The sequence below is a fragment of the Microcaecilia unicolor genome, chromosome 1 (assembly GCF_901765095.1).
Source record: "Microcaecilia unicolor chromosome 1, aMicUni1.1, whole genome shotgun sequence".
NCBI classification, from domain to species: Eukaryota; Metazoa; Chordata; class Amphibia; order Gymnophiona; family Siphonopidae; genus Microcaecilia; species Microcaecilia unicolor.
The window spans coordinates 232913768-232927042 of NC_044031.1; the positions used below are offsets into that span (position 1 = coordinate 232913768).

General features: G+C 40.0%; 1 protein-coding gene across 1 annotated transcript in view; it reads left to right on the plus strand.

Moving 5' to 3' along the window:
- LOC115471036 (poly(rC)-binding protein 3-like) overlaps positions 1–13275 on the plus strand; it is a 1141923-nt gene that overhangs the window by 384344 nt on the left and 744304 nt on the right. The window contains exon 3 of the mRNA XM_030204708.1: positions 12898–12952. The gene's annotated coding sequence lies outside the window, so the exon portion shown is untranslated. The remainder of the gene's footprint in view (positions 1–12897; positions 12953–13275) is intronic.

The following is a 13275-nucleotide window of genomic DNA, read 5'->3' on the forward strand; positions in this document are numbered from 1 at the left end:
CTACTGCTAATCTTAGTACCAGGGGACTCTTTGCCAGTGGGGCACAACCTCTGATCTGCAGTTAACTGTGAGTAAACGTGCTTATTTCAAGAAAGGACTTTTTCAGAGAGATTAGTCTTCAGGTGTGAACTGGTGTGCCAAAGTTATACAGCAGCAATAAGTCCTAGAGGCTGTATGCAGGTCCCTGGAGCAATTTTAGTGGATGCAGTACATTTGTGGGTAGTGGGTTTGGGGGGCTCAGCTCCCAAAGTAAGGGAGCTATGCACGTGGGAGCTTTTCTGAAGTCCACCACAGTGACTCCTAGGGTGGCTGGTTGGTGTCCTGGCATGTCAGGGGGGCCAGTGCACTAAAAATGCTGGCTCCTCCCACGGCCAAATGCCTTGAATTTGGCCGGGGTTTGAGATGGCCGACATAACTTTCCATTATCGCTAAAAAATGAAGCCGGCCATCTTAAACCCCAGCCAAATTCAAGGCATTTGGCTGGCCGGAACCCTATTGTCGAAACAAAAGATGGCCGGCCATCTTTTTTGAAAATACGGGTCTGGTCAGCTGTTTGCGGCACCGCCAAAATACATCGCCGGCCATGTATTTCACCGGCGCCATTCGATTATGTTCTTCTTAGTAAACATACACCTAATTCTCTTATCCTCCTTGCATTACTTTCCTTTATATGTCCATTCCATGTTCTTGTCTTCCCTCCATTTGTTAGCATGTTGAGCTTCTCTAAGCCATCAACCCTTATACTTGCTTGAAGGGTGTATCTGTCAAATGTGGAGGGATGTAGCTTCATGTGTCAGCTAAGCAGCCCTGGAAAAGCAATTTGCATCTCAGCTCTAGGGCTATGAAATAATAAAGCTCTAAGAACTGTTGGACAAACATTATCATGCACTACGATATAATTATGTTTGAGGTAATTGGAGGCAGTTGAGTATGAATGCAACAGGCTGTTATTTAGCAATCATCTTCTTCGAGGCTCATTAATCTCAAATTTACACACAAAATAATAGCTTTGCCCTCTGATGGCTAAACATGTTGTGGCATTTGTTCACAAAATTTATGATAAATAGATCCAAAGCTGTCAGAATCTATAATGTGTTCAGTCAGCATCTGAAAGTAAAATTCCTCTGTGGAGTCTGTAGAAAGAATTGCTGATACCATGCATAAAAAAAAGATCACGTTGTGCTCATTCCATGATGTGCTTTCAAAATATGCAAATTACTACTAACATTTTGAAACTCAGCCAGTCATAGTTCAGCCTACTTTAAATCTGATGGATTTATGAACCTCTCCCCAGATCTAGCGAGGAAAGTAGTTCACAGCAGTTCATTCATGCCCTGAAATCCAAAACTGGATTGGAAAGTTCTCCCTTAAAGAAAACTGATTAAAGCAGTGATTCTCAAACCTGTCCTGTGGGACCCCAGCCAGTCAGGTTTTCAGGAAATCCACAATGAAATTTATGAGATTAATTCATTTGCATACATTGCCTCTTTGGTATGCAAATCTAGCTCATTCATATTCATTGTAGATATTCTGAAAACCTGATTGGCTGGAGTTCCCCCAGGACAAGTTTGGGAACCCCTGGGTTAAAGAGAAACAGAACAGTACAGGGCTTTAGGTTTTCCATACACCCCATTCCATTCTGTTCCATCTATTCATTTGATGTATCACTGGCTACAAAAGTATAAAAGAATGCACCATAAAAATGCAATAAAAATGGGAAAAAAATAAAAATGGTTTAAAATGTATCAAATAATTAAGACAACAAAACTATAGATAAGAAATGTAAAAATAAAAGCAAAAATACAACAATGTAATATTATCAAAAAACAGTAAAATAAAGATTTCTCATCAGCCAGGATTTCCACTAATATTTGCACTTCCCTGGGGACTCAAGGGATCTCCAGCAATTTGTCAGACTTATTTTTGCAAGTATGGAAAGCTATTCTCAGCCACCTAGGTCTGTGATGTAGCCACATTCTTAAAAGATTCACCGGGGAGGGAGATTAGCTATGGATTGGGTGCTTATCATCTTGTGCGCCAGAAAAGGTCTGAGCTGCATTTTATGGAGTTGTGTAGTGAAGCCTCTGATCTTCATATGATCTAGTGTGGACCTGTGTTTCAAGGTGAAAATTTTGCATCAGAGCCACATAGAACAAAGTCACAGATGAAGGGCAGCTGGCAGACCACAGAGCCCTGTTCTGTTTGGCTCCAGGTAATGTAGCCTAGGTCTTTTAAACAAGGAGCATTTTCCCTGCATGATTGAAATGTTATAGTTTCAGGAGGATATGATTTGCATAGACAATATGCAATAGTAAACATACAAGTCTGTTTTTTCAAAACCCAGTTGTAGAGGGTTGTGTAAACATTTTGATTGGAGGTACTAATCACAGCACAAATAATACCTCCTGGACACATGAAAAGATTTTGCTCATTGTTGGAGGTGCTCAGTAGTCACTGCACCTACAGATTTGGCAGCTGTGGTAGGGGAGTACGCATTTGTAGCTATGGCTTCATTGAAGCTCACACAATAACATTCTGTAACATCAAAATAAGTGACCCAGAATTACATTATACAGTATAATAAAATAAATTGTCAGTGACACGGCTGTGTTCTTATTCATTTATCTCCTTGTGGGTCTTTCTAAATCATTGTGCTCCCAATTATATCCTAAGGAAAAACAACACAGCAGTTGCAATCTCTTTACAGAACATGGCATTTAAACTACAGCATCTAATGGCATCAGCTTTTTTATTTTTTATTTTCATTTTTTTAACAGCGGGTATTTTAACATAAAACTGTACTGATGATGCAGCAAACACATAGAATTTCCTAAAGGGGCTTATGTGTTTACTGGTAGCCAGTATAAGTCCTCTGCCTGCCAATATTCAGCCCTATAGAGATAGTGCCAGGGCAAAAATTCATCTGACTACCATGGCAATATCTGTAACAGGATAGCATGAGGATGGGAACCATATGTATCTGGTATACTAACTGCTTGTTTCTCCGGATTTGTAATTCTCTCATCGTATGAAGAGTTAAACCACTGCAAAGTCCTTTGTGGACCAATGAGCAGTATATAAGACATAGATAGTATAGTATAGTACAGGGGCGTAGCCAGACTTCGGTGGGAGGGGGGTCCAGAGCCATAGGTGAGGGGGCACATTTTAGCCCCCACCTCCCGCCGCCGCCAACCCTCCCCCGCCACTGCCGGGTACCTTTGCTGGCGGGGGTCCCCAATCCCCGCCAGCCAAAGTCCCCTTCAGTGTTGGTGTCCGAGTCTGGCGCGTTCGCTGATCTGGATTCTGTTTCTGTGAGTCCTGACGTCCTGCATGTTCCTACGTGCAGGTTGTCAGGACTCACAGAAACAGAATCCAGATCAGCAACGCGCCGGAGACTGGCGCTGAAGAGGACTTTGGCTGGCGGGGGTTGGAGACCCCCACCAGCAAAGGTACCCGGCGGTGTATGTTCATCTTTTGTTTTACTCCATGCTCGTTCGAGTTTCCTGGATTGTGTTTTTAGCTTTTTCAGTTCATCATTGAACCATGGAATCGAGTTATGCTTACGTGAGGTTCTTGTTCGTAAGGGTGCTATTTCATCTAGTATACTTTTGCATCTTTTATCCCAATCTATGAGGTAGTATATGGAGTCCATTTGTGCTGTCCATTCATTATTGTATATCAGTTGCCAGAATGTTTTCATGTCTACTTGACCTCTTGTGCTATAAGATGTGTGTTCTTGTATTTGGTGTAGACCTTTCTTTTGCCATTGTAGGGATAAGTTTAGTTTGTAGTGATCGGTCCAGGGTGTCACTGTCCATTTAATGTCTGTTATTATTAAGTTCTGGTCTGTTGAAAGTTTGTGTGAGATGAGATCGAGTGTGTGCCCTTTGACGTGGGTTGCTTGCATTTGTGGCCAGTTGAGATCCCATAGGTGGAGGAATTCCTTACATTCTCAAGCGTTAATAGAGTTTGAGTCTTCTAGGTGAAGGTTGTCTCCTAATACTAGTATATTGGAGTTGTTTGCACATGTGTATGAAATGAAGTCCATGAAGTTAGTCTAGCTTTCGTTCCAGTTACCTGGAGGTCTGTAAAACAGGACACAGTTCAAGTGGTCGCGTAGGGTTTTGTTGTGGATTCTGATTGAGGCAATTTCAAGTTGTGGTGATATGAACTCAGTGGTGGTTACAGTGGTGAAGTGGGAACGATAGATTAGTGCTTTTCCACCGCCTCTCTTTTCCTTCCTGGTCCAGTGTGTGATTTTGTATCCTGGTGGGCACAGGTCAAGGATTATAGGGTCCTTTTGGTTATGGATCCAAGTTTCAGTGATGAAGAGTAGGTCAAGATTTTCTGACATAATCCAGTCTGTTAGTATTTCTGTTTTATTTACAGCAGATCTGGCATTGATGTAGCCCACTTGGATTGTTTGGAATGGGTCATCTGTATTTGGTGTTGTGTGGACTTTTATTAGTTGTCATTTCTTGGTTAAGATGGGTTTGTTAGGACCCTTCTTTTCATTCTGTTGTGGTTGTTTGCATGTTGGTGTTCTTCGTTTGTTTAAGCTGTTGTTGATTTGATGAGGTGTGGTGTATCTGATCAATCTTGATGGTTGTGTAGTATGGGTATAATGTTATTTTCTGCCAGTGGGGTGGTTAGAGTTAAGTGGATCAATGTTAAGGAGTAGATTATTGGGAGTAGTTTGAAGGTATTCTATATTCTATAAGTGCTGCTTAGATTTAGGCACAGTATATAGAATACACTTACTTGATACCCTAGTGCCTAACAAGTTTAGCTCAAAACGTCTTAGTTTTAGTCATGAACGGTTTTGTTTTGTTCCATTATGGCTGAAGAAGTCCAAGTATTAGAAACGCCCAGATCCCACCCTTAACAGGCCCCTGACACACACCCTTGTGATTTGAATGCACTTCTGATGGACTTCATGGAAAAATGTCTAAAAATTGGTTTTGAAAATACCAATTTGGATGCTTTGTGAGAAAAACATTCAAATGAAGATTTATGCCACTTTTTGGACAATTTCCTCTTTTGAAAATGAGCTCCAGGTTATAAGTGGATTAACTATTGTAACTCCCAGATAATTGTTCTGGTATCTTGATGAATGTAACCTGCTTAAAACTGAAAAGTAGAGGGGGGAAACCAAGATGGCTGCTGCACCGGGTGGACATGAAAACGCTCTGTGAGAATTGAGCTGAACAGCTCTTTTTTTTTCCTGTTGAAATGCCCCATAAACGTAAGGGAGCTCTGAGGATAGTGCCTCCACCTACCTCAACTCCCTCTTCGGTTCAAACATCGCTGGAGTGTTTTTTCCCCGGTGCTCCCAGGATTCGGGGAGAGGATCCCGATGTGGGGAGGTCCGGAGAAGCGGAAGCCCCACTGGGAGAGGAAGTCTCCCTATTGCCACCATCGTTCTCACTGATCCCTCCCAGCCCGATGTCGAGAGCGGCCCTGGTGGGAAACCCTGACGACCCGGAAGGCGTGCCGAAAGGAGTTTCCAGTGAGGACCCAGAGGCGCAGGTAACGACTCGGGGAGCCAGGGGGAATATCTCCCCTATGGCACAGACTTCGGAGGTGACGCTGCAAACACTGAAGGTGATGTTAGACCAGATCACCACTACACTCCAGAAGACTTCAGGTGACGTACTTACATTAAACGCTAAGTTTGAGGACTTAAAAAAGATTGTAGACTCTGTTAAAGATTATATAACTACACAAGTCAAGTCGATACAGAAAGAGGTTGATGCCTTGAATGCCTTTAAGATCACGGCTATGAAAGACTCTACAAATATGAGGTTAAAAATTGAGCAAATTGAAAATTTTAATCGGCGCCTTAATCTCCGACTCTTAAATTTTCCACTGATAGCAGGGGTATCTCTGACTGATACCTTTAAGAAATACCTGATAGAAACTCTCCATTTTCCTTCAGAGGGTGTACCCCCACTAAACAAAATATATTATATTCCCAAAAATAGAGAAGGAGTGCAAGGCCCTGAAGAAAATAACCTAAACTTACAAAATATTTCTGATATATTGGAACAATCCTCAGATATTATAACTAACAGAGTCACAACGATTGTATCTTTGGTATTTGAGCAGGACTATAATGCTATTTTAAAGCTTTATTTCAGAAATATGAATGCTCAATTCTATGGTTCTAAAATATGGATTTATCCTGACATCACCAAGGCGACACAACAAAAAAGGAAATTATTTCTGACATTAAAACAAAAGACTATAGATATAGGGGCTTCTTTTTTTCTTGCCTACCCATGCAAGTGTGTGGTGAGGCTGGGACAAACTAAATACATCTTTTTTATACCGGAAAAACTAAAATCGTTTGTAGAGATGAAACAAGTGAAGTGAAAGTACCTGGAGGAAAATTGCTTGTATTCAATCTTCTCTAATTCTTTTCTCCCCCTCTGTTTATAATTGGGGTCTAAGAAAGGTTATAATTATCTTATGTTTATATTCTCTTTAATTATTCCATTCTTAAATAATTTTCAGCAAAAGCTAGTTTATGTGAACTTTTTGGAATAATAAGTTTTTGATTTCTACCTGAATTTCTGTACAAGGTATATCCTTGAATGTATATAATTTAAAATTATAAATAAAGAATTAAAAAAAAAACTGAAAAGTAGTAGCAGGATATAAGTCATGGTGTTAATGTAAAGTTAATGCTTTAGTGCATAACTGTATAAGGGGCATGGACCGGGCAGAGCATGGACAGATCACACACTTAGATGCCAAACTTATAGTATAGTGTAAGTAGTGTGCCTAGGTACCAACTTAGGCTCTAGTCTGTAAAGAAATATAGGTGCCCAGATGCCATTCTAGATCATTATCTTAGTGCACAGATTTTGGGCACCTAATCGTAAGCTCCTTTTATAGAATTGTCCCTGTAGCAGCCGTTAATTGGTGCTAATTGGCACTAATTAGTAGTTATACACATAGCTGCTCTTAGTTGAGGTTCTGCAAATTGGGCACCCAAAATCCATAGGGCACAACTGCAAGGGGGCTTGGACCTGGGAGGGGTATGGGTGGGTCAGAGGCATGCCCAGCGCTTACCCCCAGATTCTATATAGCACACCTAGCATTCCATGCTGAAATCCAGGTGGATTTTACAACAATGTGCAATCCACGGTACTTACCCATGCTGATTATTGCAACAGTATTTTCTTAGGCTGCAAAGCCTATATCCTAAAAAAACTTCAGACCACCCAAAATACAGCAGCAAGACTCATCTTTGGCAGATCACGTTTTGAGAGTGCAGCTCCTCTCCATGCAAGACTGCACTGGCTCCCAATCAAAGAACGTATCAATTTCAAAGCCCATTTTAATCCACAAGATAATACACGGAGAATCTCCGAACTATATGATAAATCTGGTCGACCTTCCAGCAAGAAACATGTCTGTATCCTCACGAAAGTACCTCAACCTGCATTAGCCCAGCTATAAAGGTCTCAAGTACAAAACTTATTATGGATCCAATTTCTCCTTCCTGGGCAGCCGTCTATGGAATGCTCTCTCTAGTCCTATCCGAGCAATCCATGACCACCTACCATTTAGAAAAGCACTAAAAACCCATCTATTCAAACAAGCCTACCCAAAAGACCCAGATTAATCTCTTGAACCCATCTACCTTACATATACTGAAGAGAAAACGACATTGACCCAGACTCTATCTCCCACCTTACCTTCCTCTCTCTATCACCTATCTCTTCCTACCTATCCATCCTATTACTACCCAACCATCCTATTATTATGTAGTACTTAATATCCTACTTTACATAACAAAATTCTGTGTTACCTTTTACTATGTAAGCCACATTGAGCCTGCTTTTAGTGGGAAAGTGCGGGATATAAATATAATAAATAAATAAATAAAATTTACACCTGCAAATTGCTACGTGTATTCTGTAACATAAAGCACCTAAATTTTCATGTGCGCAGGTAAAATGGGGCATGGTTATGAGCAGGAAATTGGCATTTTGTGGGTGTTCCAACATTTACATACACTGTTATTGAATATGGCCCTCTGCACCTAAATCTATGAATCGGGATGTATACCATGTTTTCATTGGTGTAAATGGAGGTGCATAGATTTAGGCACTAGGGTATCAAGTAAGTGTATTTTATATACTGTGCCTAAATCTAAGCAGTACTTATAGAATATGCTTAGGTGGAATTGTTTTCCATGTGGATTTTCTAGGCACCATATATAGAATCCAACAGTCAGCGTGTGAGTTATAAAATAATAGCAGTTATGTACCTAACTGCCTACAGTTAAAGGTGAGCTTTTATACCAGTCATTGAACTAGCATAGATGTTTGCACCTATAGTTAGAAGTGCAACTGTAGACTTAAGCTAGTATTTTACAACACAACTGTACGTGCAATTCACACTTAGCATACATTACATTATACTAGACTTATATCCCACTAATACCATGCAGGTTACATATTAAAAAAGAGAGAAGCATTGTTCAGATATTGCATATCACTCAGTTAATAAGTACAGTAAAGATGAAGGAACATCAACTAGAGACAAGTTTCTATACATTGAAATACTTCTGAAAAACAAATCGTAAGAGACTTCTTAAAATATAAATAATTTCCTATCAATCTAAGTTCTAAGTGTAAGGAGTTCCACAATGATACTGCCTTACAAGAAATAGAAGTAGACAGTAATCCCTTAAATCTAACATTACGTACTAATGGAAAATACAGCAGACATTGTCCTCTTAAATGATCAGATTTCTAACCAGTGGAAATATTTTATTTTTATTTATATTGTAACCAGGCGCCTCTCTTGTGCAGCCAAGGATAGAACAATCTCCTCCAGCCACAGGCTCCCGGCACAATGAAGAAATAGATGTCCACCAGTAACTTCAATCTTAAGGACTTTTATTCCATGCAGGTTTCTAGTACACAGTTCCAACAGCAGCATAGCACATACCAGGATTCAATACAGGCTTACAGGCTTCAGTCTGGGCTCTTTATCCAGTGCACAATAAACAGTAATTCAATTCCCCAGACAAACAGTTCTTTCAGTTCATCATCACAGTTCAGTCACCAAGCAGCATTTTCTACCTTCTATCCTCTTTACCTTCAGAAGAGTTCAATATTTTAGGGACTCCTTCTACCCAAGGGTTTTCCCCTGCATCAACTTCACAGTGAATTCAATACTTTTGGGACTTCCTCTCACCCAAGGAATTTCAGCCTGCTTCAGTACTTTAGGAACCTCCCTGCCCAAGGGTTTTCAACCTGCAACTGCTTCTCTCCTCTGAACTGAACTGAACTCCTGGGACTCCTTCCCACCTACTACTACTACTACTTAACATTTCTAGAGCGCTACTAGGGTTACGCAGCGCTGTACAATTTAACAAAGAGAGACAGTCCCTGCTCAAAGAGCTTACAATCTAATAGACAAGCGAACGGTCGGTCCGATAGGGGCAGTCAAATTGGGGCAGTCTGGATTACTGAACGGTAAGGGTTAGGTGCCGAATGCAGCATTGAAGAGGTGGGCTTTAAGCAAAGACTTGAAGACGGGCAGGGAGGGGGCTTGGTGTAAGGGCTCAGGAAGGTTGTTCCAAGCATAGGGTGAGCTGAGGCAGAATGAGCGGAGCCTGGAGTTGGCGGTGGTGGAGAAGGGTACTGAGAGGAGGGATTTATCCTGTGAACGGAGGTTACGGGCAGGAACATAAGGGGAAATGATGGTAATCAACCTGCCTAATCAATCCCTGGCTTCAACTACCACAACCAATCATTCTCCTTCCATTAGCTTCCTCACACCCAAACCAGCTGAGTTAAGCATTAGACTAATGAGACCAATGATGAGCTCCTGCACAAAGGGTTTCCTAACTCTCTTTCCGCCTAGTGGCAGCCACTCTACACAACCTGCCAGCTTACACCCATGTCTTCCCCGATTGCAGCTAGGAGTCCAGCCCGGGTTCTTCATCTCCCCCTCTGGCTCCTTGCCTGCAATGCCTTCTGGGACTTGTATTTCAGACTAAAACTGCCTTAACCCAACTATCCTGGATGTGACTTTATCACAATATATTTATTTGTTACATTTGTATCCCACATTTTCCCACCTATTTGCAGGCTCAATGTGGCTTACATAGTACCGTAAAAGCGTTTGCCAATTCCGGTATGAACAAATACAGTAATGTTGTGGTAGAATAAGGTTCGTGTATACAGACACATTACAGAATCGTAGAGAGGAAGAGTTATTATATGTCCATTTTGAGCTTTGGTTAACCATTTTTATAAGATAGTAAGGGGCCTCACCATGCAATATCCTAAACACAAGAATCCCAGGTTTAAACTGCACCCTCAGCTCCGCCGGCAGTCAGTGCATATCAAACAAATATGGTGAAACTGAATCAAATTAATTCAGAGAGTAAATCATCCTGCTGCCTAACTTTAGGTAACCTATAGAAAATTACTCCCTAAGTTGCTGTTGGTCAACGGCAAAAACAGATATTCAGTACTTAATATACACATTTTAATGGTCACTGCCAAACATTTTTAAAAACCTGCTAACTACTGTCACTGAAAATTGATCTGATAGCCCTTAGTTTAGGAAATATACCATTCCTCCAGTGTACTGCAACTTCTTTTGTCTACTTTTCACTGTGTGAAATCATTGGCACAGCCAGTAGTTAAGTTTTTGATGGATGCTTGTATTAGTGCAAAATGTCTTACGACAGCAAACTCCCACAATACTCAAAGAGAAAAAGAAAACGTGGAACAGGCATGCTCCAGGAAATCGGTCTAAAAAATGAAGTCCAAGGCTTCTTAAAATTCTTTATTCTCCAACAATTCTACAATGTGCATACCATTTTGACCTATCAAAAGCGTGTAAAGTCTTGACCCTACATGGGCTGTGTTTTGGCATAAAAAGCCTTCCTTGGGGTCTATTAACGACATCAGAACAACAAATTATACATGGAAACATACATAAAATATTATAATAATAATGTGAATAAAATGTACATAGAAAAGATAATATAAGAAAGACAGGAAATGAAAAACCAGAATAGAATTTTTAAAAATACAAAGAAAAAAGATGAAATAGTAAAACTAAAAAATGTTTACCTTTCGCAGATACTTGAAGGGAAGCACATAGATTGATCATTTTCTCTAGTCACCATATTATATTATTATATTTATGTTTCCATGTATAATTTGTTGTTCTGATGTTAATAGACTCCTGAGGAAGGCTTTTTATGCCAAAACATGCACTGTTTAGGGTCAATACTTTAAATGCTTTTGATGGGTCAAGATTATATGCACATTAGAGAATTGTTGGAGAATTAAGAATTTTAAGAAGACTTTTTTTAGGCTGATTTTCTGGAAAATGACTCTTCCACATTTTTTTTCTTTGCAAAAAGTCTTATCCTAACTCACCTTTGCATTTGGCGAAAATCTAATTCCTAGCATATTTAAGATGATAAACCAGATGCAGCCATCAGGTACAAATTACCATTTTCCTTATACTTTAATTAAGTATAGTATTAATATGCATGCACTGTTAAGGAGATAGACAGTGAAAAAGGGGGATAATTTTATAAGGTGGTTACATGCAAAACATGATGTTTATGAAATTGCACACATACAAAGTGCATGCACTGACAAGATCGTATAATATGTGCACCATGAGTGGTGTAGAATGGGTAGAAGTGAATCGATTTTTTACTCTTTCAAAAAGTACAAAGACCAGGAGATGCTCAATGAAATTAGATGGAAATACTTTTAAAACAAATAGGAGGAAATATTTTTTAACTGAAAGAATAGTTAAGCTCTAGAACTCACTGCCGGAAGATGTGGTCACAGTGGTTAGCGTATCTGGGTTTATAAAGATTTGGACAAGTACCTGGAGGAAAAGTCCATAGTTCGTTATTGAGATGGCCATGAGGGAAGCTACTGCTTGCTCTGGGATTGGTAGCATGGAATGGTGCTATTATTTGGTGCTATTATTTCTGCCAGGTAATTGTGACCTGGATTGGCCACTGTTGGAAACAGGATACTGGGCTAGATAGACCATTGGTCTGACCCAGTATGGCTATTCTTATGTTCTTATGTGTAGGTGCACCTGGGGCTGGAGTTTTGATGGAACACAGTAGAGTTGCTATGTGCACATTTATTTTTAGAAATTATTCCTGTGCATCCAGAGAGAACATACCCAATTTTTACCTTCTTCAGAGTAGGTGTAAATCTGTGTGCTGGTTCAGGGTGCCTGTTTTATCAAAAGGCACCTATGCTGTCTGGAAACAATAGAGGCCAGATTCAGTAAATGGTACGCAAAATTAGACACTAGGAAAAATTCTGCACTAAGTGCCCTTATAATATAGTGCTTAGAGTGGATTTCTGCACTCAGAGGACTTTCACCAGCTGAAACCTAGTGTAAATCCTGATTCACAAGTTGGACACGTAACCCTGGTATTCTATAATACTGCGCCTAAATATCTGAATTGCCCCTGACCGCCCATGCCCCTCCCATGGCCACACCCCCTTTTGGGTTCCATCCACTGGGTGCATAGCATTATAGAATAGCATGTAGACAGATGCATACATAAAGACCAAATTAGTGCTAATTAAATGCTAATTTACTCCAATTAATATCAATAATTGGTTGTTTGCATCCCATCGATTAATTAGTTTACATGTGCTTCTGCGCTCCATACCCAAATCTGGGCATCTAACTGAGTGACCTATATAGAATCTGGGGGTAGGTGTCTTTTTGGACATTTCACATAACCAGCTTCATATAAAATTACCTCAAAATGTTCAATTTCACTCTTATTTAAAACCTTTCCTAAAATGTTGCTGTTTTTTTTAATTCTACCATATGTTTATATATATGATGCTTATTCTCTCATAGGTCAAGCTATCTTCAGAGCCAGTTACTGGATACACATGGTGAGCTGAAGCAGTAGGTAAGCTCATGTCTTTATTGTTATAGGCTAGTATTAACTGATGATCATACATGTGATGCTCACATTTTTTTTTAAAGCAGCTGAGAAACCAAATTACCATTCTTCTTCCCTTTTTGGCCAGTTTTTTTTTTTTCCTGACATATCCTCCAAATGGAAATAGAACTTCTCAGTAACTCAGGATTTTATTTGTTTAAGGCAAATTGGACTAAATATTAAACACAGGTCAAAAAAAGAAAACACAACAGCAACCGACTCGGAGTTGGCAGTTTATTTGCAGTGCTGCTCTAGGTAAAGAACTTAAGAGGTTTATCTGTGCTCAAAGG